The sequence below is a fragment of the Schistocerca americana genome, chromosome 11 (genome assembly GCF_021461395.2).
Source record: "Schistocerca americana isolate TAMUIC-IGC-003095 chromosome 11, iqSchAmer2.1, whole genome shotgun sequence".
NCBI classification, from domain to species: domain Eukaryota; kingdom Metazoa; phylum Arthropoda; class Insecta; order Orthoptera; family Acrididae; genus Schistocerca; species Schistocerca americana.
The window spans coordinates 43,524,075-43,551,696 of NC_060129.1; the positions used below are offsets into that span (position 1 = coordinate 43,524,075).

General features: G+C 45.8%; 1 long non-coding RNA gene across 1 annotated transcript in view; it reads left to right on the top strand.

Annotated features, from left to right (window-relative positions):
- Positions 1-2,996: 2,996 nt before the first annotated feature.
- Positions 2,997-27,622, top strand: part of LOC124554198 — a 193,690-nt gene continuing 169,064 nt past the window's right edge. Inside the window, exon 1 of the long non-coding RNA XR_006968287.1 lies at positions 2,997-3,352. This is a non-coding gene — a long non-coding RNA (uncharacterized LOC124554198). The remainder of the gene's footprint in view (positions 3,353-27,622) is intronic.

Sequence of the window (27,622 nt, forward strand, 5' to 3'; positions counted from 1 at the left end):
GCGCTTCAGTCTGGAACCGCGTGACCGCTACGGTCGCAGGTTCGAATCCTGCCTCGGGCATGGATGTGTGTGATGTCCTTAGGTTAGTTAGGTTTACGTAGTTCTAAGTTCTAGGGGACTGATGACCTCAGATATTAAGTTCCATAGTGCTCAGAGCCATTTGAATAAGATCGGTACATATTCGGCCCGAGATGCTGCTCCCCTAAGTCAGTACTGGCTCTTCTTCCAAATAAGTTTGGCTACCACTGCTGTCGAGGGATGGCAAGGCCTGACTCCAATAATAATCAGCTTCAGGTGGCTGTAAGCTTAGGGTGACCAGACGTCCGGATTAATCCTGACATGTCCTCCTTTTTTGTTTTTTGTCCGAGGTCCGGGCGGATTTTTAGTGTCCGGCTTTTTCGCAAAGTTGAGCGTAATACAGTTACATTTACAATTCGTCCTGTTCTACTGCTCTTTTCTTAAATACTCGGCACAGGCCGCCCTGTGTGGCCGAGCGGTTCTAGGTGCTTCAGTCTGGAACCGCGCGACCGCTACGGTCGCAGGTTCCAGTCCTGCCTCGGGCATGGATGTGTGTGATGTCCTTAGGTTAGTTAGGTTTAAGTAGTTCTAAATTCTAGGGGACTGATGACCTCATATGTTAAGTCCCATAGTGCTCAGATCCATTTGAACCATTTTTATTGACACAGCCTTCATGATAAACAAGCACGAAAGCGGTTTTAGTAGGTGGCGCCAGGATCGTCGATGTTATCATTGATCGAGTTATAGGCGAATGCAGATATCGATTATTTAAAATTTTCGTTTCGTATCCTCGCTTTGTATTGGCGTGGCTCCCTGTAGTGCACGTGTGATTTGTGAGTGTAATTTGTAACCGCGTGAGTTACGTAAAATATTTGGCTACACCTATACGAAAGTGTACATTTTCTGATGTCCTTTCCTGCAAATATCCGGCTTTCAAGAAAGGGAGAAATAAATTTGAAGCGGAATGTAAGATATGAGGAGGCTGGAACATACGTCTCAGTGGCCAATAAAGGTAAGAAATAACCCGACAGAGTGTCATGGTTTTGTTTCATTGTTTCATAGTCATTCACTTTATTTGTTTTCGGAAGGTTAAAGTACAGTTTACATGCCGTCAGCTGCTGCTTGAATTGTAGGTGTTGGTAGCGATGCGTCGAATGAAGGGAGGTGAATGCTCTTACGTTTTTCGCTTTGTAAACAATTCCGTGTTGTTGACATAACAAAACAATTGACGCCACACTGTCACCACAATCAATGTCTTTAATTTCTTTATATTGCTCAGTTAACCACCACCTGACCATTAGTAACAATTGACAACTAGTTTTAATTCCCGGCAGAAACACGCAATCTTATTGGAGACCTGAGCGCTATAAAGCGAAATCCATGTTGCTTTGTCACTGAAATGTTAAATTTCTTCCAGAGGTGGCCAAGATATTGAACATCATATTGCCACTCTGAAGCATAAAAAAATAATAAACTCATTTATTAAAAGTTATCGTATCTTTGGTGGGGAATACTGCAGGTGAGGATACCACCCGTCAGATTTGGACAAGTAACGTGGAAGTAGCCAATCAGGAGTGGCGTTTAGGCAGCCGTATTTGTTAAATCTTAAAACTACGCGTAAATATAAAAACAACTGATGCCAGACTGTCACCACAGTCAATGTTTTTAATCTAAAATAAAAAGATATTGCTCTGGGGATCACCAGCTGATCACGAGTAACAATTAACTACTATACATACGAAGACAGTAACTTGTTCTCGAAAGAACAGTTACTGTTGATGACTGTGCAGCTTTTCCCTGGAATAAATGATGACTATCTGAAAACCTCAGCTGCCGACAGGTGTTGTTGATATACTTCGATGTGGGCAGCTGAAAAATGTGTGCTCCTACCGGGACCTCCAGCTTACATGGCAGACGCTCTATCCATCTGAGCCACCGAGGAAACAGATGAATAGCGCGACTGCAGGGATTTATCCCTTGCACGCTTCCCGTGAGGCTCACATTCCCAACTGTCCACAATTCTACATATGTATTGTACCTTTTTATAGACATTTGCCCACCCACTCATTACTCGCGCACGCTTTGGCGATTCCCGTAAGAGTTTGGGGAACCTGTGCGCATTGGCACAGACGAGGGTCAATGGCTGGGTAGCCTTTAACTGTATATATGAAGACAGTAACTGTTCTCGAAAGAACAGTTACTGTTGATGACCGTGTAGCTTTTCCCTGGAATAAATGATGACTAACTGAAAACCTCAGCTGCACACAGGTTGCCCAAACTCTTACGGGAATCGCCAAAGCGTGCGCGAGTAATGAGTGGATGGGCAAATGTCTGTAAGGTACATTACATATGTAGAATTGTGAACAGTTGGGAATGTGAGTCTCACGGGAAGCGTGCAAGGGATAAGTCCCTGCAGTCACGCTGTTCATCTGTATCCTCGGTGGCTGAGATGGATATAGCATCTGCCATGTAAGCAGGAGGTCCCAGGTTTGAGTCCCGGTCGGGGCACACATTTCCAGCTGTCCACATCGAAGTATATCAACAACACCTGCCGCGCGATTAGCCGCGCGGTCTAAAAGCGCTGCACTCATGGACTGTGCGGCTGGTCCCGGCGGAGGTTCGAGTCCTCCCTCGGGCATGGGTGTGTGTGTTTGTCCTTAGGATAATTTAGGTTAAGTAGTGTGTAAACTTAGGGACTGATGACCTTAGCAGTTAAGTCCCATAACATTTCACACACACACAACAACACCTGTCGGCAGCTGAGGTTTTCAGTTAGTCATCAATTAACTACTAGTTTTACCGGTAATTTCCGGCAGTCACGTGACTTGTCCACACGTGACGGGTGGTATCTTCATCTGCAGTTCATATGTGTGATGTGTCCTCTTTTTTTTTCCTTTGTCCTCCTTTTCGAAGCTACTTGTCCTCCTTTTTAAACAACTGCATCTGGTCACCCAATGTACAGCTGTAAGCTGCAGTAGTTATGCCGAGACGAAGAGTGTTGCCCAGGATGGACTAGCGCAGAGAGCTGCGTCAAACCAGTATTTGCGACTGAAGACCGCAACAACAGCATGTAGCTGTGTGACGAGCGTCTAGCAATCTTACAATTGAGTCTGCACGCGGGAGAGCGGCCAGGCAGGTGACGTAAGAGAGGGAATTATCAGACCGACCAATGGCCTCCAAGCGTCCGCAGCAGCCAATAAGAGTGCGCTGAGCGGTTAGGCTCACTAGCCAGCCAGTGTGTCGAGGGAGCAGAGACCAGAGGACATGGCGGGGCTACGGACTGTGCTGCTTCTCGCGCTGCTCTTCGTCGCTTCGTGCCACCTCTTCTCAGCAGGTAAACACCGCCACTGCAGTCGTGAATCACCTATCACGCACAACAAACTTTTTATTTATTTCTTGTACTTATTACATCGAACCAGGGAGTTACACATGCAATAGGGCTGGCGCTTATCGCTGAAATAACCGGTATTCAGTTATATCGGTTTCTTTCAACTCCAGTTTAACTGGACTGTTAAAACCGCTCAAAATAACCGGTTTCTGAAATGATTTTCGGTTCTTTAGTCTTATTATTTCCTAACGTAGTAAATTTAGAAATCAAACAGTTTGAAGAATTCATACTCGCTCATTTTTAAGACGCACCGAATCAAAATAAAACTTCCTGGCAGATTAAAACTGCGTGCCGGATCGAGACTCAAACTCGGGACATTTTCCTTTCGCGGGCAAAGGTCCCGAGTTCGAGTCTCGGTCCGGCACATAGTTTTAATCTGCCAGGAAGTTTCATATCAGCGCACACTCCGCTGCAGAGTGAAAATCTCATTCTAGACTCAAAATATTCAATTAAACAGATTAATAAAAGAAGACTTAGTCGATCCACCACTCGCTGCTTTTCTCGAAAACTGATACGTGATTGAATACTGCAATACAAAAAAAATCACCAGTGTTCTCTTATTGGTTCTTATTTTTTCCAAACTCTCCTCAAAAATCATGTTGTAATCGCGGACCATTGGGCATTACCAGTAGTCAGTGGTAAAGGATGAAAACGGAGAGTGGAGAATTCTATTTTTCGTGTTAATTTGTCCGTTTTCAAGGGCTACAAGGAGACAAAGGTTTGTTAATTAGACACATGCAGCAGATCGGCTGTTTTCTATTTTTATTGTAAGTATGAGTGAATTGTTATGTTACGGGTTTTCTCCTCATATCATTGTCACAAGTTTCTTGTGGCTTCTTCCATTTTTAATCTTTTAAATCAAATGGAGCATTGTACTTGACTCATGCTGCACTTCGTAAAGACTTCCAGCCTGGGGATGGTTGGCATTCTGTAAAACAATTGATGCCTGACGACGCAGAAACTACCATACAGACTATATGCGGCAAGTATCGCACATTGCACGTACACACGTGCCATCCAACAAGCCACGCCACATTGTAACAGCAATGCCGTGCCAATTCTTGCTCGTTTCTGCTGGCGTTGCCGGCCGGAGTGGCCGAGCGGTTCTAGGCGCTTCAGTCCGGAACCACGCGGCTGCTACGGTCGCAGGTTCGAATCCTGCCTCGGGCATGGATGCGTGTGATGTCCTTAGGTTAGTTAGGTTTAAGCTGTTCTAAGTCTCGTGGTCCGATGACCTCAGATGTTAAGTCCCATAGTGCTTAGAGTCATTTGAACCATCTGCCGGCATTATTCATAAAATAGCACTGATTACATTTCCCATTTCCTACAATAACAGAAGATTTTTAAAGTAATGCAAATTTTAGAAATAAAAATTACCCATTCTCTAAGAAAGGATTATTTAAAACGAAAAATTTTAGCACTGAAACTACGGTTAATTGATGTTTCGGTTTTTTATTAAGTTACTGGTGAAAAATAGAAACAGCTGTTATAACTGACACCAAACAAATAGCGAAAAATACCGGCTATTCAGATCTAAAATATCGGTACTGGTTTAACCCGTCAGTTTTTCCCGTCCCTAGCATACAGTACCTTTTTTATATCACAGGTACCTGAGAATTAACAATTTAGTATGACATGTAGTATTAGTATTAGAATCTGCGCCACCCTCCCACCGTCCATGGCAACATATCAACTTTTTAGACAGACTAGACACTCTGTCAAAGTGCAAGAACACAAAGAAAGCCGGTGATGTGTGAGCAGCTTTCCCTCACACCCAAATGCAGTTATTAATATTTATGTGTGCCGTCAGCCCACCAGTTAAGATGCAGTGATCCCAGTACTCTGCCTGCTCTGTAGTCTTTGTCACGCAGTAAAAAGATGGTATTCAGTTAAGAAATTTGACTCTTTTTGCATCTTATAGCCTCCAAAGTGATACGCTTGTGTTCCCGGTAATGACCATAATTATTGTCATACTTCGAAACTGAGTAAGCAACTGCAAGAAACTTGAAAAGTTTGCAATGAATTACAGGAGTCATAACGCAGTTACGTTTGTTGCAAATTAACTCACACATTGCAAAGAATGAAATGTACCTAACAAAATGAAATCTTTATGCAATCACCACAGAGTTTACAAAGCCTCACCACAGCATCACGCTAATACACTTGCCATTGCAACGAAATTCTGAACCAGAGAATCATAAATAAGCATCTGAGGGCAAGACACATAAATTTCGCTACTAATTAGGATACAACTTGTATACAAACTATACACTTGGCCACCTCTGACTGCCCTCTCTGCTTGATGAACAAAACCTTCACGTGCTTCACTTCGGCCTTAAACTAACGGTTTATTTGTTACTGTATTTATTAGATGATTTGCACTACACCCATTTGTAGTCTTTCTACTTATAATTTTTAAATGAGTTCCTTTGACTCATAGCGGCATTTTTGTGCTACATATATAAAGAAATGCATAAATATTACATGAAAATCATTTGTTTTGCTTACCATCACGTATTCCCTGAGGCATCCCAAACTGACAGTGCTCCTTCAAAAACAATAGTAGCTGTTGAGATAAAGCTGCACTGAATTAGAGGGCCGGCCGAAGTGGCCGTGCGGTTAAAGGCGCTGCAGTCTGGAACCGCAAGACCGCTACGGTCGCAGGTTCGAATCCTGCCTCGGGCATGGATGTTTGTGATGTCCTTAGGTTAGTTAGGTTTAACTAGTTCTCAGTTCTAGGGGACTAATGACCTCAGCAGTTGAGTCCCATAGTGCTCAGAGCCATTGAATTAGAGGACTTGATAATATACGCCAGCAGCTGGAAATCTAAACCCTAGCAGTGCCAACGTATTTTCAGTAAAGTGTATTTCCAAAGAACCATGAGGGTACTTTGTGAGCACCGCAAAATGTTTTAAAAAAATATAAGTTTCCGTTAATAATTTTTGACTGTCACTTGGAACATACTTTTTAAAGACATGTTGAAGTGTAAGTAGGGTATGCAACCCGAAAGTGTCGAACATGCCATTCATTGTGCAAAGTCACATCTTCTACTAATGGGGGAGACATTGTGATCACCTCACGTAGGCTTAATTTTTTTTGGGTTAAAATAACTGTAGAATCCGGCAGGAGAACTCGTTAAAAACAATAAAAGCTGACTATAAAAATGCTGATAAGTGGCCTACGTAATACATATCGATATGGTATGGAATCCATTGTCATCAGACGCACTTCGGGTGTAGCCCATCATCAGGTGACATTGTGACAAATAATAAAGACAAGTGCAAATAATGATATCATACAAGGCAGCGCAATCAAAAAATGACATTACATGAACCTCAAATGAAATTAATTGTATACAACTTAAATACACGCCATTTAAGATCATTACAAGCATTGACAGGGCCGTTGAATAACTTCAGTACAAAAGTCTAGCAAAACATTTGTCGTTGTGTACAAAGAGTAGACCTAACAGCAGCTGATTACAGTTGCAATGTTGAGGTACCGCTAATGGAGCCATAATGTAAACCCTTATCGCTAGCGGGTAGCACTTCTGATGCATGTTAAAAAAGGGAATATTAATACAAAAGAGCAAAAGTTCAGCCAGCACTTGTGTGCACAAACGTCAGTTGTAAAAAGCAGTATTCTATTAACAACAACGTCATACAGAACCAAATTATGTGATTTGCTCGTGATTGCAGTAGAGGGTATCACATCTGATGCAAAGTTAATTGAAATAATTATTTTTAAATAAGGCAAATATAATTAAAATTATTTCAAATTTACCATCACAGTTATGTAAGAAAGTCAACAATAAAGTACAACACAACAATTCAGATTTCGTAGAATAAATGTATTACTACATGCCAGCTTTATATTTACAGTAAAACTTCTGAAAGACCGTTCACTGATAAACTTATATGTCGACATTAAAATTCCATAAATATAGTGAAACCGAAACGAAATAATCTGGATGGGTTTTCATTGCTTTTTCCTATTCGCAACAAAATCATTGAAAAACTCAAAGAACCACCTACTAGTGCTTGATATCTGCTCATTTCTTATAAATTCTCACTCTAACTTATTACCCATATAAATTTCAATTTTTTCAAAAATATCCAATATTATGCTCTTATTACTAAAATGCAAACTGGACAGCTCATATTCAGTATTTTTAAGCTGATAGTTCTCCTTTAAATGAAATTGCAGCGCTCTCCGATTAATTACGTATCCATATTCATGAAATCTAATTTGAAACTCCCTTACGGTTTGCTAGATGTAATATTTCCCACATGAACCGCAGAAAATTTTATAGATACCAGTAATACGGAATTTATTAGGTGGTGGTTCTGAGTTGTCGCAGCAATTTACCCAGTTTATTATTCGTTTGATATCCCACTGCATTATTATATTTGCGGAAGACATCTGCTATCCTATCTCACATGGACTCATAGTATGACAACGAAACATACTTTTCCGCCTCCTTGTTAACCACTTCATTCTTTTCTACTCTGTTAAATATCTTTCTTTCAATTCTCCTGACTGCCGCCGCTGTGACGCCGTTAGACATTCTGACTTGAAGCACCACGTCAGTTTCCTCCTCAATCATATCTTTTGAGCAGCCTAACTCAGCTAGCCGATAAAACCTTCAAGTAAAATAAACATACTTTTGAGTTGATAGGTGACATGACTCTTGCGATGTAATCAAAATCGTTGCTGTTGGCTTACGATATGTTTCAATTTTAACAGTATGTCCTGTTCTGGTGATTTGTAAGTCCACAAAATTTTATTGAATCCATTACTTCGATTTCATGAGTTAACTCCATATTTCTATGTAAAGAATTGGAAATATTCGTTAGGTCCTGAACGTCATTTTCATCGCCTGACAAGATTATGAAAACGTGGTCGACGTTTCTGCTTTACACTGTAATCTATTCTCATGCTGTGGCGTACGTATCAAACAATTCGCTCTCTAGAAAATTTATAAAATTTTTTGAAAGGATTCCTGAGAGACTTGAACCCATTACAAGACTATTTTTTGCTGACAAATTTTCTTATTAGGAGTAAAGTTATTAAAAGATAAGGATATATCAAGTGACTCCATTAGCTCAGCAGCATATATGTAGGGTCTATTTTTCCAAACAATGAAATTATAATTGTTGTAGTTGGGATTCACAGTCATACAAAACTGTTTGGACATCATCTTTACGCCAGTGACTGTTATAGATTTTTATTATGCGATTGCAGTTTCGGCCTTAGGCCATTATCAGCACTTGATAATGGCCTAAGGCCGAAATTACAATAGTGTAATAAAAACCTATAACAGTCACTGGCGTAAAGATGTTGACATTCAAAAACAATGAAATTGTTATAAATAACCTCTAATGTTTCATAAATTGGCACATTCGTATAAAGATTCTTAACATCGAAGGATGCAAGACGTTCATTTTCAGGCAAGACTGTATTTTGTAAAACTGTGCCATCTCAGAGCTATTTTTGACACTGAACAGTTTTTGGAAGGCACAAAACTCTTTAATTTTAGCTTGACAAAAGATATTTACAGAGTATTTGGGACTTTTACAAGCGCTATCTACAGGACGAATATGATGGTTTTCTTTACGGAGCTTCGTGCTCGTAAAAGTGGCATTGTTAGATCATCAGTGACTTTTTCTTCCTCCATTTAGTATCTGGAAGCATAGTAGAATTGTTAATAGCATTCCTGATAACATTAGCAAAAGGCGCAAGTGACTATTTACCTGGACTATTTCATTGTCTTCAAAATATATTTCTGTTTTAAAAATGTTATCGGCATCGTTAACGAGAACAACTGGGGAACTCTAGTCAGCCTTCGTAGCGACATCTTATTTTTTTACCAGTTTTTAGTTTAATTTCTGTACCGTGTTACACAGGCACTTCAAAGGTCCATTTTTATTACGAGAAAGTGCAAGCGAATTATATGTTTTTCAAAAAATGTTCAAATGTGTGTGAAATCTTATGGGACTTAACTGCTAAGGTCATCAGTCCATAAGCTTACACACTACTTAACCTAAATTATCCTAAGGACAAACAAACACACACACCCATGCCCGAGGGAGGAATCGAACCTCCGCCAGGATATATGTTTTTATTGATATATTCGCCTGTACAGGTTTAGATATTTTCGCCTGTACAGGTTTAGACAACTTTAGCACCTTGCAGCCACTTTTAATCTATGAAATAATTTCTTTAAGTAACTCATAAATAAAGTTTGGTGGCAAGTTAAAGCTTAAGCCTCTGTTAAGCACTCATAAATCTTCGTGTAAGAGTGTGGTACCGGTCAAATTAACAAATTTTGCTTCGAATTCGTGTTTAATTACTTGGTCTGTTGCAGATGTACAGCGCCCGACACGGTTCACGATCAGTTTTTGCAACTTCCGTGAAGGCCTCCGTTGAACAGTACTACACTCCTAACACACGTATTCGTAGATTAATGTAGCCCCATCATACTTAACTGCTTTGGACTGAGTAACGCACAAACACGAGCGTGGAAAATATTTGCAAAATTGTTAGTTAAAAGTTTAGATTTGTATATTACTCTGGTTTCAGTTTTTATCCAAGTCACATCAGACCTAGCTATAATACAATATGCACAACATGAATCACTTTACATCTTAATTTTAGCGTACTACCATCCACAAAACTATATGAATAACCTGAATTGCGTTTCGCCTGATTTGCACGCAACCCGCATAACGTAACTGTCTTGCGGGTCCTCTAATATCATTGCAGTACGGTCGTTTGACTTTCCAAAATTGCTACCTCAAGACGTCACAAGGATTAAAGCAATCAGTCCAGATGCAAATTCTAGGAAACGCATCATTAGAAATCAGACAGTCCTTAACACATGTAAACTCAATTTTGTTACAGTGACATTTCAAAATGGTTCAAATGGCTCTGAGCACTATGGGACTTAACATCTATGGTCATCAGTCCCCTAGAACTTAGAACTACTTAAACCTAACTAACCTAAGGACGTCACACAACACCCAGCCATCACGAGGCAGAGAAAATCCCTGACCCCTCCGGGAATCGAACCCAGGAACCCGGGCGCGGGAAGCGAGAACGCTACCGCACGACCACGAGATGCGGGCTACAGTGACATTTCAAAGTCACTACCACACTCATTAGAAATTGAATCACATATATCATTACAGCAATCTTTCGGCAAAGTTAAACATTTTTACGAACAAGATATTTTGAGATAATGTCTCGACTAGTAAAGTTCTCTGCTAATTCGAGGTATTTTTGCTCTTTTAATGGTTTTCCCCCCACTTGTGAAAAGTCGTTCCTGATATGAGTGGTTTGTCATAAAGTGATTGTTGAACTAACCAGTTAAAAGCAGTGTGACTAACGGCATCAAGCGCTCTCTAGAAACCTCAAAATTGACATAGTGCCAGCACTAATTTCTCTGTACTCATGATTGAACAAGTATTAGTCCCAACGACATGACGTCCTTTTTTGTTCTGGATCTGGATAGCAACCAATCGGCTTTAGCCACTGTAACTAAGGAAAACTTTCGTGCTGAACGAGACTCGCTGACAGCAACTTTCGTCATCGGTGAGCAGGCATAAAGAGTCGCGAAATATCGAAGTTTCCACCAGTAACAGTTGGCAAATGTAAACTTGAAATATAGTACTGTGGCTGGAATACTGTCGAGACTCCCATCTCCCTGTTAACTAACCACGAGAAACGTTTCATATAATTTCAAGTAGTACAGTCTGCACGTGTTTAAGATGAAGTTTTGTGACACAGACTCTAACCCAGCAAGCAATCAGATTGTTAACGATGTAAAATCAGATGTTAGATATCGAATTTTTTCACCAGCAGCGAGATATTCGAATTTGAAATGAGGATATAATTTTTTTCCTGACCGAGGATCGAGCCCGGTACCTACCGCCGTCTTTTTCTACCCAGGAATTGTTTGCACACCAGTAATGAGGTGCGTGCATGGTTGACGAGAAATAACGGCACCTTTCGTTGTTGCTGAGAAGACATGAAGAGACATTAAAAATGAAAATTATTTATCACTAGTAGTTCGGTGTGTATATGCTAGGGCTTGAAATGAAACCATGATTAGTTTTGTTCTGGACCAGGATTCGAACCCACATACAGTATGTGATCAAAAATATCCGGACACTTGCTGAAAATGACTTAAAAGTTCGTGGCGCCAACCTTCGGTAACCCTTAGCCGTGATAACAAATTCCACTCTCGCAGGGATACGTCCAGTGAGGTGCTGGAAGGTTTCTTGCGAAATGGCAGCCCATTCTTCACGGAGTGCTGCACTGAGGAGAGGTATCGAAGGCCTGACACGAAGTCAGCGTTCCAAAACATCCCAAAAGTGTTCCATAAGATTCAGGTTCTAGCATTTGTAGACTTAGAGAATGCTTTTGACAATGTTGACTGGAATACTCTCTTTCAAATTCTGAAGGTTGTTGTTGTTGTTGTGGTCTTCAGTCCTGAGACTGGTTTGATGCAGCTCTCCGTGCTACTCTATCCTGTGCAAGCTTCTTCATCTCCCAGTACCTACTGCAACCTACATCCTTCTGAATCTGCTTGGTGTATTCATCTCTTGGTCTCCCTCTACGATTTTTACCCTCCACGCTGCCCTCCAATTCTGAAGGTGGCAGGGATAAAATACAGGGAGCGACAGGCTATTTACAATTTGTGCAGAAACCAGATGGCAGTTATAAGAGTTGAGGGGCATGAAAGGGAAGCAGTGGTTGGGAAGGGAGTGAGACAGGGTTGTAGCCTATCCCCGATGTTATTCAATCTGTGTATTGATCAAGCAGTGAAGGAAACAAAAGAAAAATTCGGAGTAGGTATTAAAATTCATGGAGAAGAAATAAAAACTTTGAGGTTCGCCGATGACATTGTAATTCTGCCAGAGACAGCAAAGGACTTGAAAGAGCAGTTGAACGGAATGGACAGTGTCATGAAAGGAGGGTATAAGATGAACATCAAAAAAAGCAAGACGAGGATAATGGAATGTAGTTGAATTAAGTCGGGTGATGCTGAGGGAATTAGATTAGGAAATGAGACACTTAAAGTAGTAAAGGAGTTTTGCTATTTGGGGAGCAAAATAACTGATGAAGTAGAGAGGATATAAAATGTAGACTGGCAATGACAAGGAAAGCTTTTCTGAAGAAGAGAAATTTGTTAACATCGAGTATCGATTTAAGTGTCAGGAAGTCGTTTCTGAAAGTATTTGTATGGAGTGTAGCCGTGTATGGAAGTGAAACGTGGACGATAAATAGTTTGGACAAGAAGAGAATAGAAGCTTTCGAAATGTGGTGCTACAGAAGAATGCTGAAGATTAGATGGGTAGATCACATAATTAATGAGGGGGTATTGAATAGAACTGGGGAGAAGAGGAGCTTGTGGCACAACTTGACTAGAAGAAGGGATCGGTTGGTAGGACATGTTCTGAGACATCGAGGGATCACCAATTTAGTATTGGAGGGTAAAATCGTAGAGGGAGACCAAGAGATGAATACACTAAACAGATTCAGAAGGATGTAGGTTGTAGTAGGTACTGGGAGATGAAGAAGCTTGCACAGGATAGAGTAGCATGGAGAGCTGCATCAAACCAGTCTCAGGACTGAAGACCACAGCAACAACAACAAGATTCAGGTCAGGACTCTGTACAGCACTGTCCATTACAGGGTTGATATTGTCATGTAACCACCCCGCCATAGGCCGTGCATTATGAACAGGTGCTCGATCGTGATGAAAGGTGCGATCGCCATCGGCGAATTGCTCTTCAAAAGTGGGAAGCAAGAAGGCGGTTAAAACATCAATGTAGGCCTGTTCTGTGATAGTGCCACGCGAAACAACAATGGGTGCAAGTCCCCTCGATGAAAAACACGACCACGCCATAACACCACCGCCTTCATATTTTACTGTTGGCACTACTCACGCTGGTAGATGACGGTCACTGGGAATTCGCCACACCCACACCCTGCCATCGGATCACCACATTTTGTACCGTGATTCGTCACTCCACACAACGTTTTTCCACTGTTCAGTCGACCAACGTTTACGCTGCTTGCACCAGGCGAGGCATCGTTTGGCATTTACCGATGTGAAGTGTGGCGTATGAGCAGCCGCTCGACCATGAAATCCAAGTTTTCTAACCTCCCACCTGTCATAGTACTTGCAGTGGTTCATGATGCCGTTTGGAATTCCTGTGAGATGGTCTGGATAGATTTCTGCCTATTACACACTACGACCCTCTTCAACTGTCGGTGGCCTCTGTCAGTCAACAGACGAGGTCGGCCTGTACAATTTTGTGCTGTACGTGTCCCTTCACGTTTTCACTTCACTATCACATCGGAAACAGTCGACCTAGGAATGTCTAAGAGTGTGGAAATCCCACGTATGACAGAAGTGACACCCAATCACCTGACCACGTTCGAAGCCCGTGACTTCCGTGGGGTGCCCCATTCTTTTCTCTCACGATCTCTAATGACTACTGAGGTCGCTGATATGGAGTAACTGGCAGTAGGTGGCGGCATAATGCACCTAATATGAAAAACTAGGTTTCTGGGGGTGTCCGGATACTTTTGATCACAAAGTGTATGTGCCTTTCGACGAGACCTAAGGTAGTTTGCAACCTTGCGGAAAACAACGAAATGGTCGAACTATATCGCTCCGTGTCGGTCAGACACCACAAATGAGGAGATTCGAATTCGAATCGGAGTCCAGCGTCAAATTTCGCAACGACTCAAGTTCAAATAAAACAGAGACCTGTGAGCTTCTAACAACCCTACCACAACAAAGGTCAAAATTTAATAATGATTGTGGTGTTGCTCTCGCTGCTAAATACTGCATTATCGAGTAAAAACAAAGTTATTATGTGGCAGGTGTCATTAGAGCACAGTTAATAAAGTCATTTCATGTAATAGTGAATAAACTAGGCACTCTTTTCGTGTTTGCCACGCTGGTCTCGTTGTAAATTCATGGCTCAATCGTCGAAAATCTAGGTGGTGATGATTCCAAGCTCGGATGCAAAGAGGCCTAGGTTTTATTCTGCTATATTCAAAAGTTTTGTAGATGTGTTTCACAAACCATTCTTGAAGGTTAAACCTTTCAAAGTTAGCACAATGTAAAAAAATAATCAGCACTCCGAATTTAAGTTTAAGAATTCTTTTTTATTGCTTTTGTTGCAATATCACGTAACACACAAAACATCACTTCACAATACAAAACATACTTGAAAACATCTTCCTCACTGTTAAAGTTCACATTTTATAAGCTGACTACAATATGCGTCTTTCGAACATTACGACCAAGACTTGACTTTTCCAAGGTCGGACTCTCTAACTACTTACGCGCCCAAAAATCAGAGTTACAAGTACGACAAAGATAATTGTGACAAAAGAAAGAATACATATAAGAATAAAATCATTGCAATATAAACATATCGATGTATCAAAAATGAAATCAAATCTGAATGTTGTCTCAGAAATATGTTAACTACTTTACAGAAACACAGTAGAATATTGCTGGTATCGAGAGGTTCAGGTGAGGTGCCGTAATGGTTGCGTAATTCAAGTACCATTACAACCTGAAATGACCACTGGCCCATTAAATACAATAAAGTTTCTGGTGTAAGGAAGCTCACTGGCGACAGAGTTTCTGTTCGCTGCAACTTGTGCCTCTGCTATGGCCCAACCTAAACCAGCTGTCCCTCACATGGTAGCGAAGCGATATGATGTTTATAATGCGGGTCCTGAACGAAGGTGCAACTAGACGTTACTAGACGTGAAGGAGATCTTTTCGGTTGTGTTTAAAATACATGACAGAAGTTGGAATCGAAACCATACCCCGCAACAAAAAAACTATGACGGTATGCGAGACAACTGAAACCCACACTGGCTAGATTCGTGATTGTGTCGTAACGTATGATGCGCATAACTTACAAATTATACACGCTAAAAAAAGATCGGTTCTCTATTAACTGGTTATGTCATCAGGCTTCTGACACGGAAATTATGATAGTCTCGTGTTAGCAGGATGTAAAGAAGCTTTTCACCATCCTAGGCTCGGTTCGAAGCCATTACGAAATTTTCACCATTTGAAGAAATTTCTTGCATCGAGGAAAACCATTGCAGAGTATGAAGTTACGAAATATTTCGGTTAATAGTGTCATTGTCGCTATTAACTTCTTCGTTCTACTGCTGCCACACGCGTGCTTGAAGGCATTTAATGGTTCTTGCTCATTTTTAGAAGCAGTTGCCCAGAAACAGGTAAGTGCAGGATACGGCGCGGGAGCTTCCATATATGAAACGCGCGGCACACAGCGGCCGTTTCTCATTGTTGAGTGGGTTTCAGTGTGAACCTAAACATTTTTTTTAAGGTTAGTTTAGTAGCGATCATGCAGTGGGCAAGAGAGGAGAGCGCGTTCGCCGTTGCGGCCTACTTTTCGAGTGGACGTCCGGTCATCAGAGCTCAGCGCGCATTCAGTAAACAAAATGAGATTTCACTCTGCAGCGGAGTGTGCGCTGATAATGAAACTTCCTGGCAGATTCGCAGGAGAGCTTCTGTAAAGTTTGGAAAATAGGAGACGAGGTACTGGCAGTAGTAAGGCTCTGAGGAAGTGGCGTGAGCCGTGCTTGGGTAGCTCAGTCGGTGGAGCGTTTGCCCGCGAAAGGCAAAGGTCCTGAGTTTGAGTCTCGGTCCTGCACACAGTTTTAATTTGCCAGGAAGTTCCATACCAGCGCACAGTCCGCTGCAGAGTGAAAATCTCATTCTGGAAACATCCCCCAGGCTGTGGCTAAGGCATGTCTCCGCAATATCCCTTCTTTCAGGAGTGCTAGTTCTGCAAGATTCGCAGGAGAGAATCTGTAAAGTTTGGAAGATAGGGGACGTGGTACTCGCGGTATTGAAGCTGTGAGTTCGGGGCGTGAGTCGTGCGTGGGTAGCTCAGTCGTTAGAGCGCTTGCCCGCGAAAGACAAAAGTCCTGAGTTTGAGTCTCGGTCCGGCACACAGTTTTAATCTGCCAGGAAGTTTCATTTCAGCGCACATTCAGCTGCAGAGTGAAAATCTCATTCTGGAAACATCCCCCAGGCTGTGGCTAAACCATGTCTCCGCAATATCCTTTCTTTCAGGAGTGCTAGTTCTGCAAGCTTCGCAGGAGAGATTTTGTAAAGTTTGGAAGGTATGAGACGATGTACAGTCAGAAGTAAGGCTGTTAGGACGTGGCGTGAGTCGTGTTTGGGTAGCTCAGTCGGTAGAGCGCTTGCCCGCGAAAGGCAAAGGTCCTGAGTTTGAGTCACTGTCCGGCACAAAGTTTTAATCTGCCAGGAAGTTTCATATCAGCGAACAGTCCGCTGCAGATTGAAAACCTCATTCTGGAAACATCCCCCTGGCTGTGGCTAAGGCATGTCTCCGCAATATCCCTTCTTCCAGGAGTGCTAGTTCTGCATGCTTCGCTGGAGAGCGTCTGTAAAGTTTGGAAGGTAGGAAACGAGGTACTGGCGGTATTGAAGCTGTTAGGACGTGGCGTGAGTCGTGTTTGGGTAGCTCAGTCGGTAGAGCGCTTGCCCGCGAAAGGCAAAGGTCCTGAGTTAGAGTCACTGTCCGGCACAAAGTTTTAATCTGCCGGGAAGTTTCATATCAGCGAACAGTCCGCTACAGATTGAAAACCTCATTCTGGAAACATCCCCCTGGCTGTGGCTAAGGCATGTCTCCGCAATATCCCTTCTTCCAGGAGTGCTAGTCCTGCAAGCTTCGTTGGAGAGCGTCTGTAAAGTTTGGAAGGTAGGAAACGAGGTACTGGCGGTATTGAAGCTGTTAGGACGTGGCGTGAGTCGTGTTTGGGTATCTCAGTCGGTAGAGCGCTTGCCCGCGAAAGGCAAAGGTCCTGAGTTAGAGTCACTGTCCGGCACAAAGTTTTAATCTGCCAGGAAGTTTCATATCAGCGAACAGTCCGCTGCAGATTGAAAACCTCATTCTGGAAACATCCCCCTGGCTGTGGCTAAGGCATGTCTCCGCAATATCCCTTCTTCCAGGAGTGCTAGTCCTGCAAGCTTCGTTGGAGAGCGTCTGTAAAGTTTGGAAGGTAGGAAACGAGGTACTGGCGGTATTGAAGCTGTGTGGACGGGGCGTGAGTCGTGTTTGGGTAGCTCAGTCGGTAGAGCGCTTACCCGCGAAAGGCAAAGGTCCTGAGTTAGAGTCACTGTCCGGCACAAAGTTTTAATCTGCCAGGAAGTTTCATATCAGCGAACAGCCCGCTGCAGATTGAAAACCTCATTCTGGAAACATCCCCCTGGCTGTGGCTAAGGCATGTCTCCGCAATATCCCTTCTTCCAGGAGTGCTAGTCCTGCAAGCTTCGCAGGAGAGCTTCTGTAAAGTTTGGAACGTAGGAAACGAGGTACTGGCGGTATTGAAGCTGTGAGGACGGGGCGTGAGTCGTGCTTGGGTAGCTCAGTCAGTAGAGCGCTTGCCCGCGAAAGGCATAGGTCCTGAGTTAGAGTCACTGTCCGGCACAAAGTTTTAATCTGCCAGGAAGTTTCATATCAGCGAACAGTCCGCTGCAGATTGAAAACCTCATTCTGAAACATCCCCCAGGCTGTGGCTAAGGCATGTCTCCGCAATATCCCTTCTTCCAGGAGTGCTAGTCCTGCAAGCTTCGCAGGAGAGCTTCTGTAAAGTTTGGAACGTAGGAAACGAGGTACTGGCGGTATTGAAGCTGTGAGGACGGGGCGTGAGTCGTGCTTGGGTAGCTCAGTCGGTAGAGCGCTTGCCCGCGAAAGGCATAGGTCCTGAGTTAGAGTCACTGTCCGGCACAAAGTTTTAATCTGCCAGGAAGTTTCATATCAGCGAACAGTCCGCTGCAGATTGAAAACCTCATTCTGAAACATCCCCCAGGCTGTGGCTAAGGCATGTCTCCGCAATATCCCTTCTTCCAGGAGTGCTAGTCCTGCAAGCTTCGCAGGAGAGCTTCTGTAAAGTTTGGAAGGTAGGAAACGAGGTACTGGCGGTATTGAAGCTGTGAGGACGGGGCGTGAGTCGTGCTTGGGTAGCTCAGTCGGTAGAGCGCTTGCCCGCGAAAGGCATAGGTCCTGAGTTAGAGTCACTGTCCGGCACAAAGTTTTAATCTGCCAGGAAGTTTCATATCAGCGAACAGTCCGCTGCAGATTGAAAACCTCATTCTGAAACATCCCCCAGGCTGTGGCTAAGGCATGTCTCCGCAATATCCCTTCTTCCAGGAGTGCTAGTCCTGCAAGCTTCGCAGGAGAGCTTCTGTAAAGTTTGGAACGTAGGAAACGAGGTACTGGCGGTATTGAAGCTGTGAGGACGGGGCGTGAGTCGTGCTTGGGTAGCTCAGTCGGTAGAGCGCTTGCCCGCGAAAGGCATAGGTCCTGAGTTAGAGTCACTGTCCGGCACAAAGTTTTAATCTGCCAGGAAGTTTCATATCAGCGAACAGTCCGCTGCAGATTGAAAACCTCATTCTGAAACATCCCCCAGGCTGTGGCTAAGGCATGTCTCCGCAATATCCCTTCTTCCAGGAGTGCTAGTCCTGCAAGCTTCGCAGGAGAGCTTCTGTAAAGTTTGGAACGTAGGAAACGAGGTACTGGCGGTATTGAAGCTGTGAGGACGGGGCGTGAGTCGTGCTTGGGTAGCTCAGTCGGTAGAGCGCTTGCCCGCGAAAGGCATAGGTCCTGAGTTAGAGTCACTGTCCGGCACAAAGTTTTAATCTGCCAGGAAGTTTCATATCAGCGAACAGTCCGCTGCAGATTGAAAACCTCATTCTGAAACATCCCCCAGGCTGTGGCTAAGGCATGTCTCCGCAATATCCCTTCTTCCAGGAGTGCTAGTCCTGCAAGCTTCGCAGGAGAGCTTCTGTAAAGTTTGGAAGGTAGGAAACGAGGTACTGGCGGTATTGAAGCTGTGAGGACGGGGCGTGAGTCGTGCTTGGGTAGCTCAGTCGGTAGAGCGCTTGCCCGCGAAAGGCATAGGTCCTGAGTTAGAGTCACTGTCCGGCACAAAGTTTTAATCTGCCAGGAAGTTTCATATCAGCGAACAGTCCGCTGCAGATTGAAAACCTCATTCTGAAACATCCCCCAGGCTGTGGCTAAGGCATGTCTCCGCAATATCCCTTCTTCCAGGAGTGCTAGTCCTGCAAGCTTCGCAGGAGAGCTTCTGTAAAGTTTGGAACGTAGGAAACGAGGTACTGGCGGTATTGAAGCTGTGAGGACGGGGCGTGAGTCGTGCTTGGGTAGCTCAGTCGGTAGAGCGCTTGCCCGCGAAAGGCATAGGTCCTGAGTTAGAGTCACTGTCCGGCACAAAGTTTTAATCTGCCAGGAAGCTTCATATCAGCGAACAGTCCGCTGCAGATTAAAAACCTCATTCTGAAACATCCCCCAGGCTGTGGCTAAGGCATGTCTCCGCAATATCCCTTCTTCCAGGAGTGCTAGTCCTGCAAGCTTCGCAGGAGAGCTTCTGTAAAGTTTGGAACGTAGGAAACGAGGTACTGGCGGTATTGAAGCTGTGAGGACGGGGCGTGAGTCGTGCTTGGGTAGCTCAGTCGGTAGAGCGCTTGCCCGCGAAAGGCATAGGTCCTGAGTTAGAGTCACTGTCCGGCACAAAGTTTTAATCTGCCAGGAAGTTTCATATCAGCGAACAGTCCGCTGCAGATTGAAAACCTCATTCTGAAACATCCCCCAGGCTGTGGCTAAGGCATGTCTCCGCAATATCCCTTCTTCCAGGAGTGCTAGTCCTGCAAGCTTCGCAGGAGAGCTTCTGTAAAGTTTGGAACGTAGGAAACGAGGTACTGGCGGTATTGAAGCTGTGAGGACGGGGCGTGAGTCGTGCTTGGGTAGCTCAGTCGGTAGAGCGCTTGCCCGCGAAAGGGATAGGTCCTGAGTTAGAGTCACTGTCCGGCACAAAGTTTTAATCTGCCAGGAAGTTTCATATCAGCGAACAGTCCGCTGCAGATTGAAAACCTCATTCTGAAACATCCCCCAGGCTGTGGCTAAGGCATGTCTCCGCAATATCCCTTCTTCCAGGAGTGCTAGTCCTGCAAGCTTCGCAGGAGAGCTTCTGTAAAGTTTGGAACGTAGGAAACGAGGTACTGGCGGTATTGAAGCTGTGAGGACGGGGCGTGAGTCGTGCTTGGGTAGCTCAGTCGGTAGAGCGCTTGCCCGCGAAAGGCATAGGTCCTGAGTTAGAGTCACTGTCCGGCACAAAGTTTTAATCTGCCAGGAAGTTTCATATCAGCGAACAGTCCGCTGCAGATTGAAAACCTCATTCTGAAACATCCCCCAGGCTGTGGCTAAGGCATGTCTCCGCAATATCCCTTCTTCCAGGAGTGCTAGTCCTGCAAGCTTCGCAGGAGAGCTTCTGTAAAGTTTGGAAGGTAGGAAACGAGGTACTGGCGGTATTGAAGCTGTGAGGACGGGGCGTGAGTCGTGCTTGGGTAGCTCAGTCGGTAGAGCGCTTGCCCGCGAAAGGCAAAGGTCCTGAGTTAGAGTCACTGTCCGGCACAAAGTTTTAATCTGCCAGGAAGTTTCATATCAGCGAACAGTCCGCTGCAGATTGAAAACCTCATTCTGAAACATCCCCCAGGCTGTGGCTAAGGCATGTCTCCGCAATATCCCTTCTTCCAGGAGTGCTAGTCCTGCAAGCTTCGCAGGAGAGCTTCTGTAAAGTTTGGAAGGTAGGAAACGAGGTACTGGCGGTATTGAAGCTGTGAGGACGGGGCGTGAGTCGTGCTTGGGTAGCTCAGTCGGTAGAGCGCTTGCTTGCGAAAGGCATAGGTCCTGAGTTAGAGTCACTGTCCGGCACAAAGTTTTAATCTGCCAGGAAGTTTCATATCAGCGAACAGTCCGCTGCAGATTGAAAACCTCATTCTGAAACATCCCCCAGGCTGTGGCTAAGGCATGTCTCCGCAATATCCCTTCTTCCAGGAGTGCTAGTCCTGCAAGCTTCGCAGGAGAGCTTCTGTAAAGTTTGGAACGTAGGAAACGAGGTACTGGCGGTATTGAAGCTGTGAGGACGGGGCGTGAGTCGTGCTTGGGTAGCTCAGTCGGTAGAGCGCTTGCCCGCGAAAGGCATAGGTCCTGAGTTAGAGTCACTGTCCGGCACAAAGTTTTAATCTGCCAGGAAGTTTCATATCAGCGAACAGTCCGCTGCAGATTGAAAACCTCATTCTGAAACATCCCCCAGGCTGTGGCTAAGGCATGTCTCCGCAATATCCCTTCTTCCAGGAGTGCTAGTCCTGCAAGCTTCGCAGGAGAGCTTCTGTAAAGTTTGGAAGGTAGGAAACGAGGTACTGGCGGTATTGAAGCTGTGAGGACGGGGCGTGAGTCGTGCTTGGGTAGCTCAGTCGGTAGAGCGCTTGCCCGCGAAAGGCATAGGTCCTGAGTTAGAGTCACTGTCCGGCACAAAGTTTTAATCTGCCAGGAAGTTTCACATCAGCGAACAGTCCGCTGCAGATTGAAAACCTCATTCTGAAACATCCCCCAGGCTGTGGCTAAGGCATGTCTCCGCAATATCCCTTCTTCCAGGAGTGCTAGTCCTGCAAGCTTCGCAGGAGAGCTTCTGTAAAGTTTGGAAGGTAGGAAACGAGGTACTGGCGGTATTGAAGCTGTGAGGACGGGGCGTGAGTCGTGCTTGGGTAGCTCAGTCGGTAGAGCGCTTGCTTGCGAAAGGCATAGGTCCTGAGTTAGAGTCACTGTCCGGCACAAAGTTTTAATCTGCCAGGAAGTTTCATATCAGCGAACAGTCTGCTGCAGATTGAAAACCTCATTCTGAAACATCCCCCAGGCTGTGGCTAAGGCATGTCTCCGCAATATCCCTTCTTCCAGGAGTGCTAGTCCTGCAAGCTTCGCAGGAGAGCTTCTGTAAAGTTTGGAAGGTAGGAAACGAGGTACTGGCGGTATTGAAGCTGTGAGGACGGGGCGTGAGTCGTGCTTGGGTAGCTCAGTCGGTAGAGCGCTTGCCCGCGAAAGGCATAGGTCCTGAGTTAGAGTCACTGTCCGGCACAAAGTTTTAATCTGCCAGGAAGTTTCATATCAGCGAACAGTCCGCTGCAGATTGAAAACCTCATTCTGAAACATCCCCCAGGCTGTGGCTAAGGCATGTCTCCGCAATATCCCTTCTTCCAGGAGTGCTAGTCCTGCAAGCTTCGCAGGAGAGCTTCTGTAAAGTTTGGAAGGTAGGAAACGAGGTACTGGCGGTATTGAAGCTGTGAGGACGGGGCGTGAGTCGTGCTTGGGTAGCTCAGTCGGTAGAGCGCTTGCCCGCGAAAGGCATAGGTCCTGAGTTAGAGTCACTGTCCGGCACAAAGTTTTAATCTGCCAGGAAGTTTCATATCAGCGAACAGTCCGCTGCAGATTGAAAACCTCATTCTGAAACATCCCCCAGGCTGTGGCTAAGGCATGTCTCCGCAATATCCCTTCTTCCAGGAGTGCTAGTCCTGCAAGCTTCGCAGGAGAGCTTCTGTAAAGTTTGGAAGGTAGGAAACGAGGTACTGGCGGTATTGAAGCTGTGAGGACGGGGCGTGAGTCGTGCTTGGGTAGCTCAGTCGGTAGAGCGCTTGCTTGCGAAAGGCATAGGTCCTGAGTTAGAGTCACTGTCCGGCACAAAGTTTTAATCTGCCAGGAAGTTTCATATCAGCGAACAGTCCGCTGCAGATTGAAAACCTCATTCTGAAACATCCCCCAGGCTGTGGCTAAGGCATGTCTCCGCAATATCCCTTCTTCCAGGAGTGCTAGTCCTGCAAGCTTCGCAGGAGAGCTTCTGTAAAGTTTGGAAGGTAGGAAACGAGGTACTGGCGGTATTGAAGCTGTGAGGACGGGGCGTGAGTCGTGCTTGGGTAGCTCAGTCGGTAGAGCGCTTGCTTGCGAAAGGCATAGGTCCTGAGTTAGAGTCACTGTCCGGCACAAAGTTTTAATCTGCCAGGAAGTTTCATATCAGCGAACAGTCCGCTGCAGATTGAAAACCTCATTCTGAAACATCCCCCAGGCTGTGGCTAAGGCATGTCTCCGCAATATCCCTTCTTCCAGGAGTGCTAGTCCTGCAAGCTTCGCAGGAGAGCTTCTGTAAAGTTTGGAAGGTAGGAAACGAGGTACTGGCGGTATTGAAGCTGTGAGGACGGGGCGTGAGTCGTGCTTGGGTAGCTCAGTCGGTAGAGCGCTTGCTTGCGAAAGGCATAGGTCCTGAGTTAGAGTCACTGTCCGGCACAAAGTTTTAATCTGCCAGGAAGTTTCATATCAGCGAACAGTCCGCTGCAGATTGAAAACCTCATTCTGAAACATCCCCCAGGCTGTGGCTAAGGCATGTCTCCGCAATATCCCTTCTTCCAGGAGTGCTAGTCCTGCAAGCTTCGCAGGAGAGCTTCTGTAAAGTTTGGAACGTAGGAAACGAGGTACTGGCGGTATTGAAGCTGTGAGGACGGGGCGTGAGTCGTGCTTGGGTAGCTCAGTCGGTAGAGCGCTTGCCCGCGAAAGGCATAGGTCCTGAGTTAGAGTCACTGTCCGGCACAAAGTTTTAATCTGCCAGGAAGTTTCATATCAGCGAACAGTCCGCTGCAGATTGAAAACCTCATTCTGAAACATCCCCCAGGCTGTGGCTAAGGCATGTCTCCGCAATATCCCTTCTTCCAGGAGTGCTAGTCCTGCAAGCTTCGCAGGAGAGCTTCTGTAAAGTTTGGAAGGTAGGAAACGAGGTACTGGCGGTATTGAAGCTGTGAGGACGGGGCGTGAGTCGTGCTTGGGTAGCTCAGTCGGTAGAGCGCTTGCCCGCGAAAGGCATAGGTCCTGAGTTAGAGTCACTGTCCGGCACAAAGTTTTAATCTGCCAGGAAGTTTCATATCAGCGAACAGTCCGCTGCAGATTGAAAACCTCATTCTGAAACATCCCCCAGGCTGTGGCTAAGGCATGTCTCCGCAATATCCCTTCTTCCAGGAGTGCTAGTCCTGCAAGCTTCGCAGGAGAGCTTCTGTAAAGTTTGGAAGGTAGGAAACGAGGTACTGGCGGTATTGAAGCTGTGAGGACGGGGCGTGAGTCGTGCTTGGGTAGCTCAGTCGGTAGAGCGCTTGCTTGCGAAAGGCATAGGTCCTGAGTTAGAGTCACTGTCCGGCACAAAGTTTTAATCTGCCAGGAAGTTTCATATCAGCGAACAGTCCGCTGCAGATTGAAAACCTCATTCTGAAACATCCCCCAGGCTGTGGCTAAGGCATGTCTCCGCAATATCCCTTCTTCCAGGAGTGCTAGTCCTGCAAGCTTCGCAGGAGAGCTTCTGTAAAGTTTGGAACGTAGGAAACGAGGTACTGGCGGTATTGAAGCTGTGAGGACGGGGCGTGAGTCGTGCTTGGGTAGCTCAGTCGGTAGAGCGCTTGCCCGCGAAAGGCATAGGTCCTGAGTTAGAGTCACTGTCCGGCACAAAGTTTTAATCTGCCAGGAAGTTTCATATCAGCGAACAGTCCGCTGCAGATTGAAAACCTCATTCTGAAACATCCCCCAGGCTGTGGCTAAGGCATGTCTCCGCAATATCCCTTCTTCCAGGAGTGCTAGTCCTGCAAGCTTCGCAGGAGAGCTTCTGTAAAGTTTGGAACGTAGGAAACGAGGTACTGGCGGTATTGAAGCTGTGAGGACGGGGCGTGAGTCGTGCTTGGGTAGCTCAGTCAGTAGAGCGCTTGCCCGCGAAAGGCATAGGTCCTGAGTTAGAGTCACTGTCCGGCACAAAGTTTTAATCTGCCAGGAAGTTTCATATCAGCGAACAGTCCGCTGCAGATTAAAAACCTCATTCTGAAACATCCCCCAGGCTGTGGCTAAGGCATGTCTCCGCAATATCCCTTCTTCCAGGAGTGCTAGTCCTGCAAGCTTCGCAGGAGAGCTTCTGTAAAGTTTGGAACGTAGGAAACGAGGTTCTGGCGGTGTTGAAGCTGTGAGGACGGGGCGTGAGTCGTGCTTGGGTAGCTCAGTCGGTAGAGCGCTTGCCCGCGAAAGGCATAGGTCCTGAGTTAGAGTCACTGTCCGGCACAAAGTTTTAATCTGCCAGGAAGTTTCATATCAGCGAACAGTCCGCTGCAGATTAAAAACCTCATTCTGAAACATCCCCCAGGCTGTGGCTAAGGCATGTCTCCGCAATATCCCTTCTTCCAGGAGTGCTAGTCCTGCAAGCTTCGCAGGAGAGCTTCTGTAAAGTTTGGAACGTAGGAAACGAGGTACTGGCGGTATTGAAGCTGTGAGGACGGGGCGTGAGTCGTGCTTGCGTAGCTCAGTCGGTAGAGCGCTTGCCCGCGAAAGGCATAGGTCCTGAGTTAGAGTCACTGTCCGGCACAAAGTTTTAATCTGCCAGGAAGTTTCATATCAGCGAACAGTCCGCTGCAGATTAAAAACCTCATTCTGAAACATCCCCCAGGCTGTGGCTAAGGCATGTCTCCGCAATATCCCTTCTTCCAGGAGTGCTAGTCCTGCAAGCTTCGCAGGAGAGCTTCTGTAAAGTTTGGAACGTAGGAAACGAGGTTCTGGCGGTGTTGAAGCTGTGAGGACGGGGCGTGAGTCGTGCTTGGGTAGCTCAGTCGGTAGAGCGCTTGCCCGCGAAAGGCATAGGTCCTGAGTTAGAGTCACTGTCCGGCACAAAGTTTTAATCTGCCAGGAAGTTTCATATCAGCGAACAGTCCGCTGCAGATTAAAAACCTCATTCTGAAACATCCCCCAGGCTGTGGCTAAGGCATGTCTCCGCAATATCCCTTCTTCCAGGAGTGCTAGTCCTGCAAGCTTCGCAGGAGAGCTTCTGTAAAGTTTGGAACGTAGGAAACGAGGTTCTGGCGGTGTTGAAGCTGTGAGGACGGGGCGTGAGTCGTGCTTGGGTAGCTCAGTCGGTAGAGCGCTTGCCCGCGAAAGGCATAGGTCCTGAGTTAGAGTCACTGTCCGGCACAAAGTTTTAATCTGCCAGGAAGTTTCATATCAGCGAACAGTCCGCTGCAGATTAAAAACCTCATTCTGAAACATCCCCCAGGCTGTGGCTAAGGCATGTCTCCGCAATATCCCTTCTTCCAGGAGTGCTAGTCCTGCAAGCTTCGCAGGAGAGCTTCTGTAAAGTTTGGAACGTAGGAAACGAGGTACTGGCGGTATTGAAGCTGTGAGGACGGGGCGTGAGTCGTGCTTGCGTAGCTCAGTCGGTAGAGCGCTTGCCCGCGAAAGGCATAGGTCCTGAGTTAGAGTCACTGTCCGGCACAAAGTTTTAATCTGCCAGGAAGTTTCATATCAGCGAACAGTCCGCTGCAGATTAAAAACCTCATTCTGAAACATCCCCCAGGCTGTGGCTAAGGCATGTCTCCGCAATATCCCTTCTTCCAGGAGTGCTAGTCCTGCAAGCTTCGCAGGAGAGCTTCTGTAAAGTTTGGAACGTAGGAAACGAGGTTCTGGCGGTGTTGAAGCTGTGAGGACGGGGCGTGAGTCGTGCTTGGGTAGCTCAGTCGGTAGAGCGCTTGCCCGCGAAAGGCATAGGTCCTGAGTTAGAGTCACTGTCCGGCACAAAGTTTTAATCTGCCAGGAAGTTTCATATCAGCGAATTGTCCGCTGCAGATTGAAAACCTCATTCTGAAACATCCCCCAGGCTGTGGCTAAGGCATGTCTCCGCAATATCCCTTCTTCCAGGAGTGCTAGTCCTGCAAGCTTCGCAGGAGAGCTTCTGTAAAGTTTGGAACGTAGGAAACGAGGTACTGGCGGTATTGAAGCTGTGAGGACGGGGCGTGAGTCGTGCTTGCGTAGCTCAGTCGGTAGAGCGCTTGCCCGCGAAAGGCATAGGTCCTGAGTTAGAGTCACTGTCCGGCACAAAGTTTTAATCTGCCAGGAAGTTTCATATCAGCGAACAGTCCGCTGCAGATTAAAAACCTCATTCTGAAACATCCCCCAGGCTGTGGCTAAGGCATGTCTCCGCAATATCCCTTCTTCCAGGAGTGCTAGTCCTGCAAGCTTCGCAGGAGAGCTTCTGTAAAGTTTGGAACGTAGGAAACGAGGTTCTGGCGGTGTTGAAGCTGTGAGGACGGGGCGTGAGTCGTGCTTGGGTAGCTCAGTCGGTAGAGCGCTTGCCCGCGAAAGGCATAGGTCCTGAGTTAGAGTCACTGTCCGGCACAAAGTTTTAATCTGCCAGGAAGTTTCATATCAGCGAACAGTCCGCTGCAGATTAAAAACCTCATTCTGAAACATCCCCCAGGCTGTG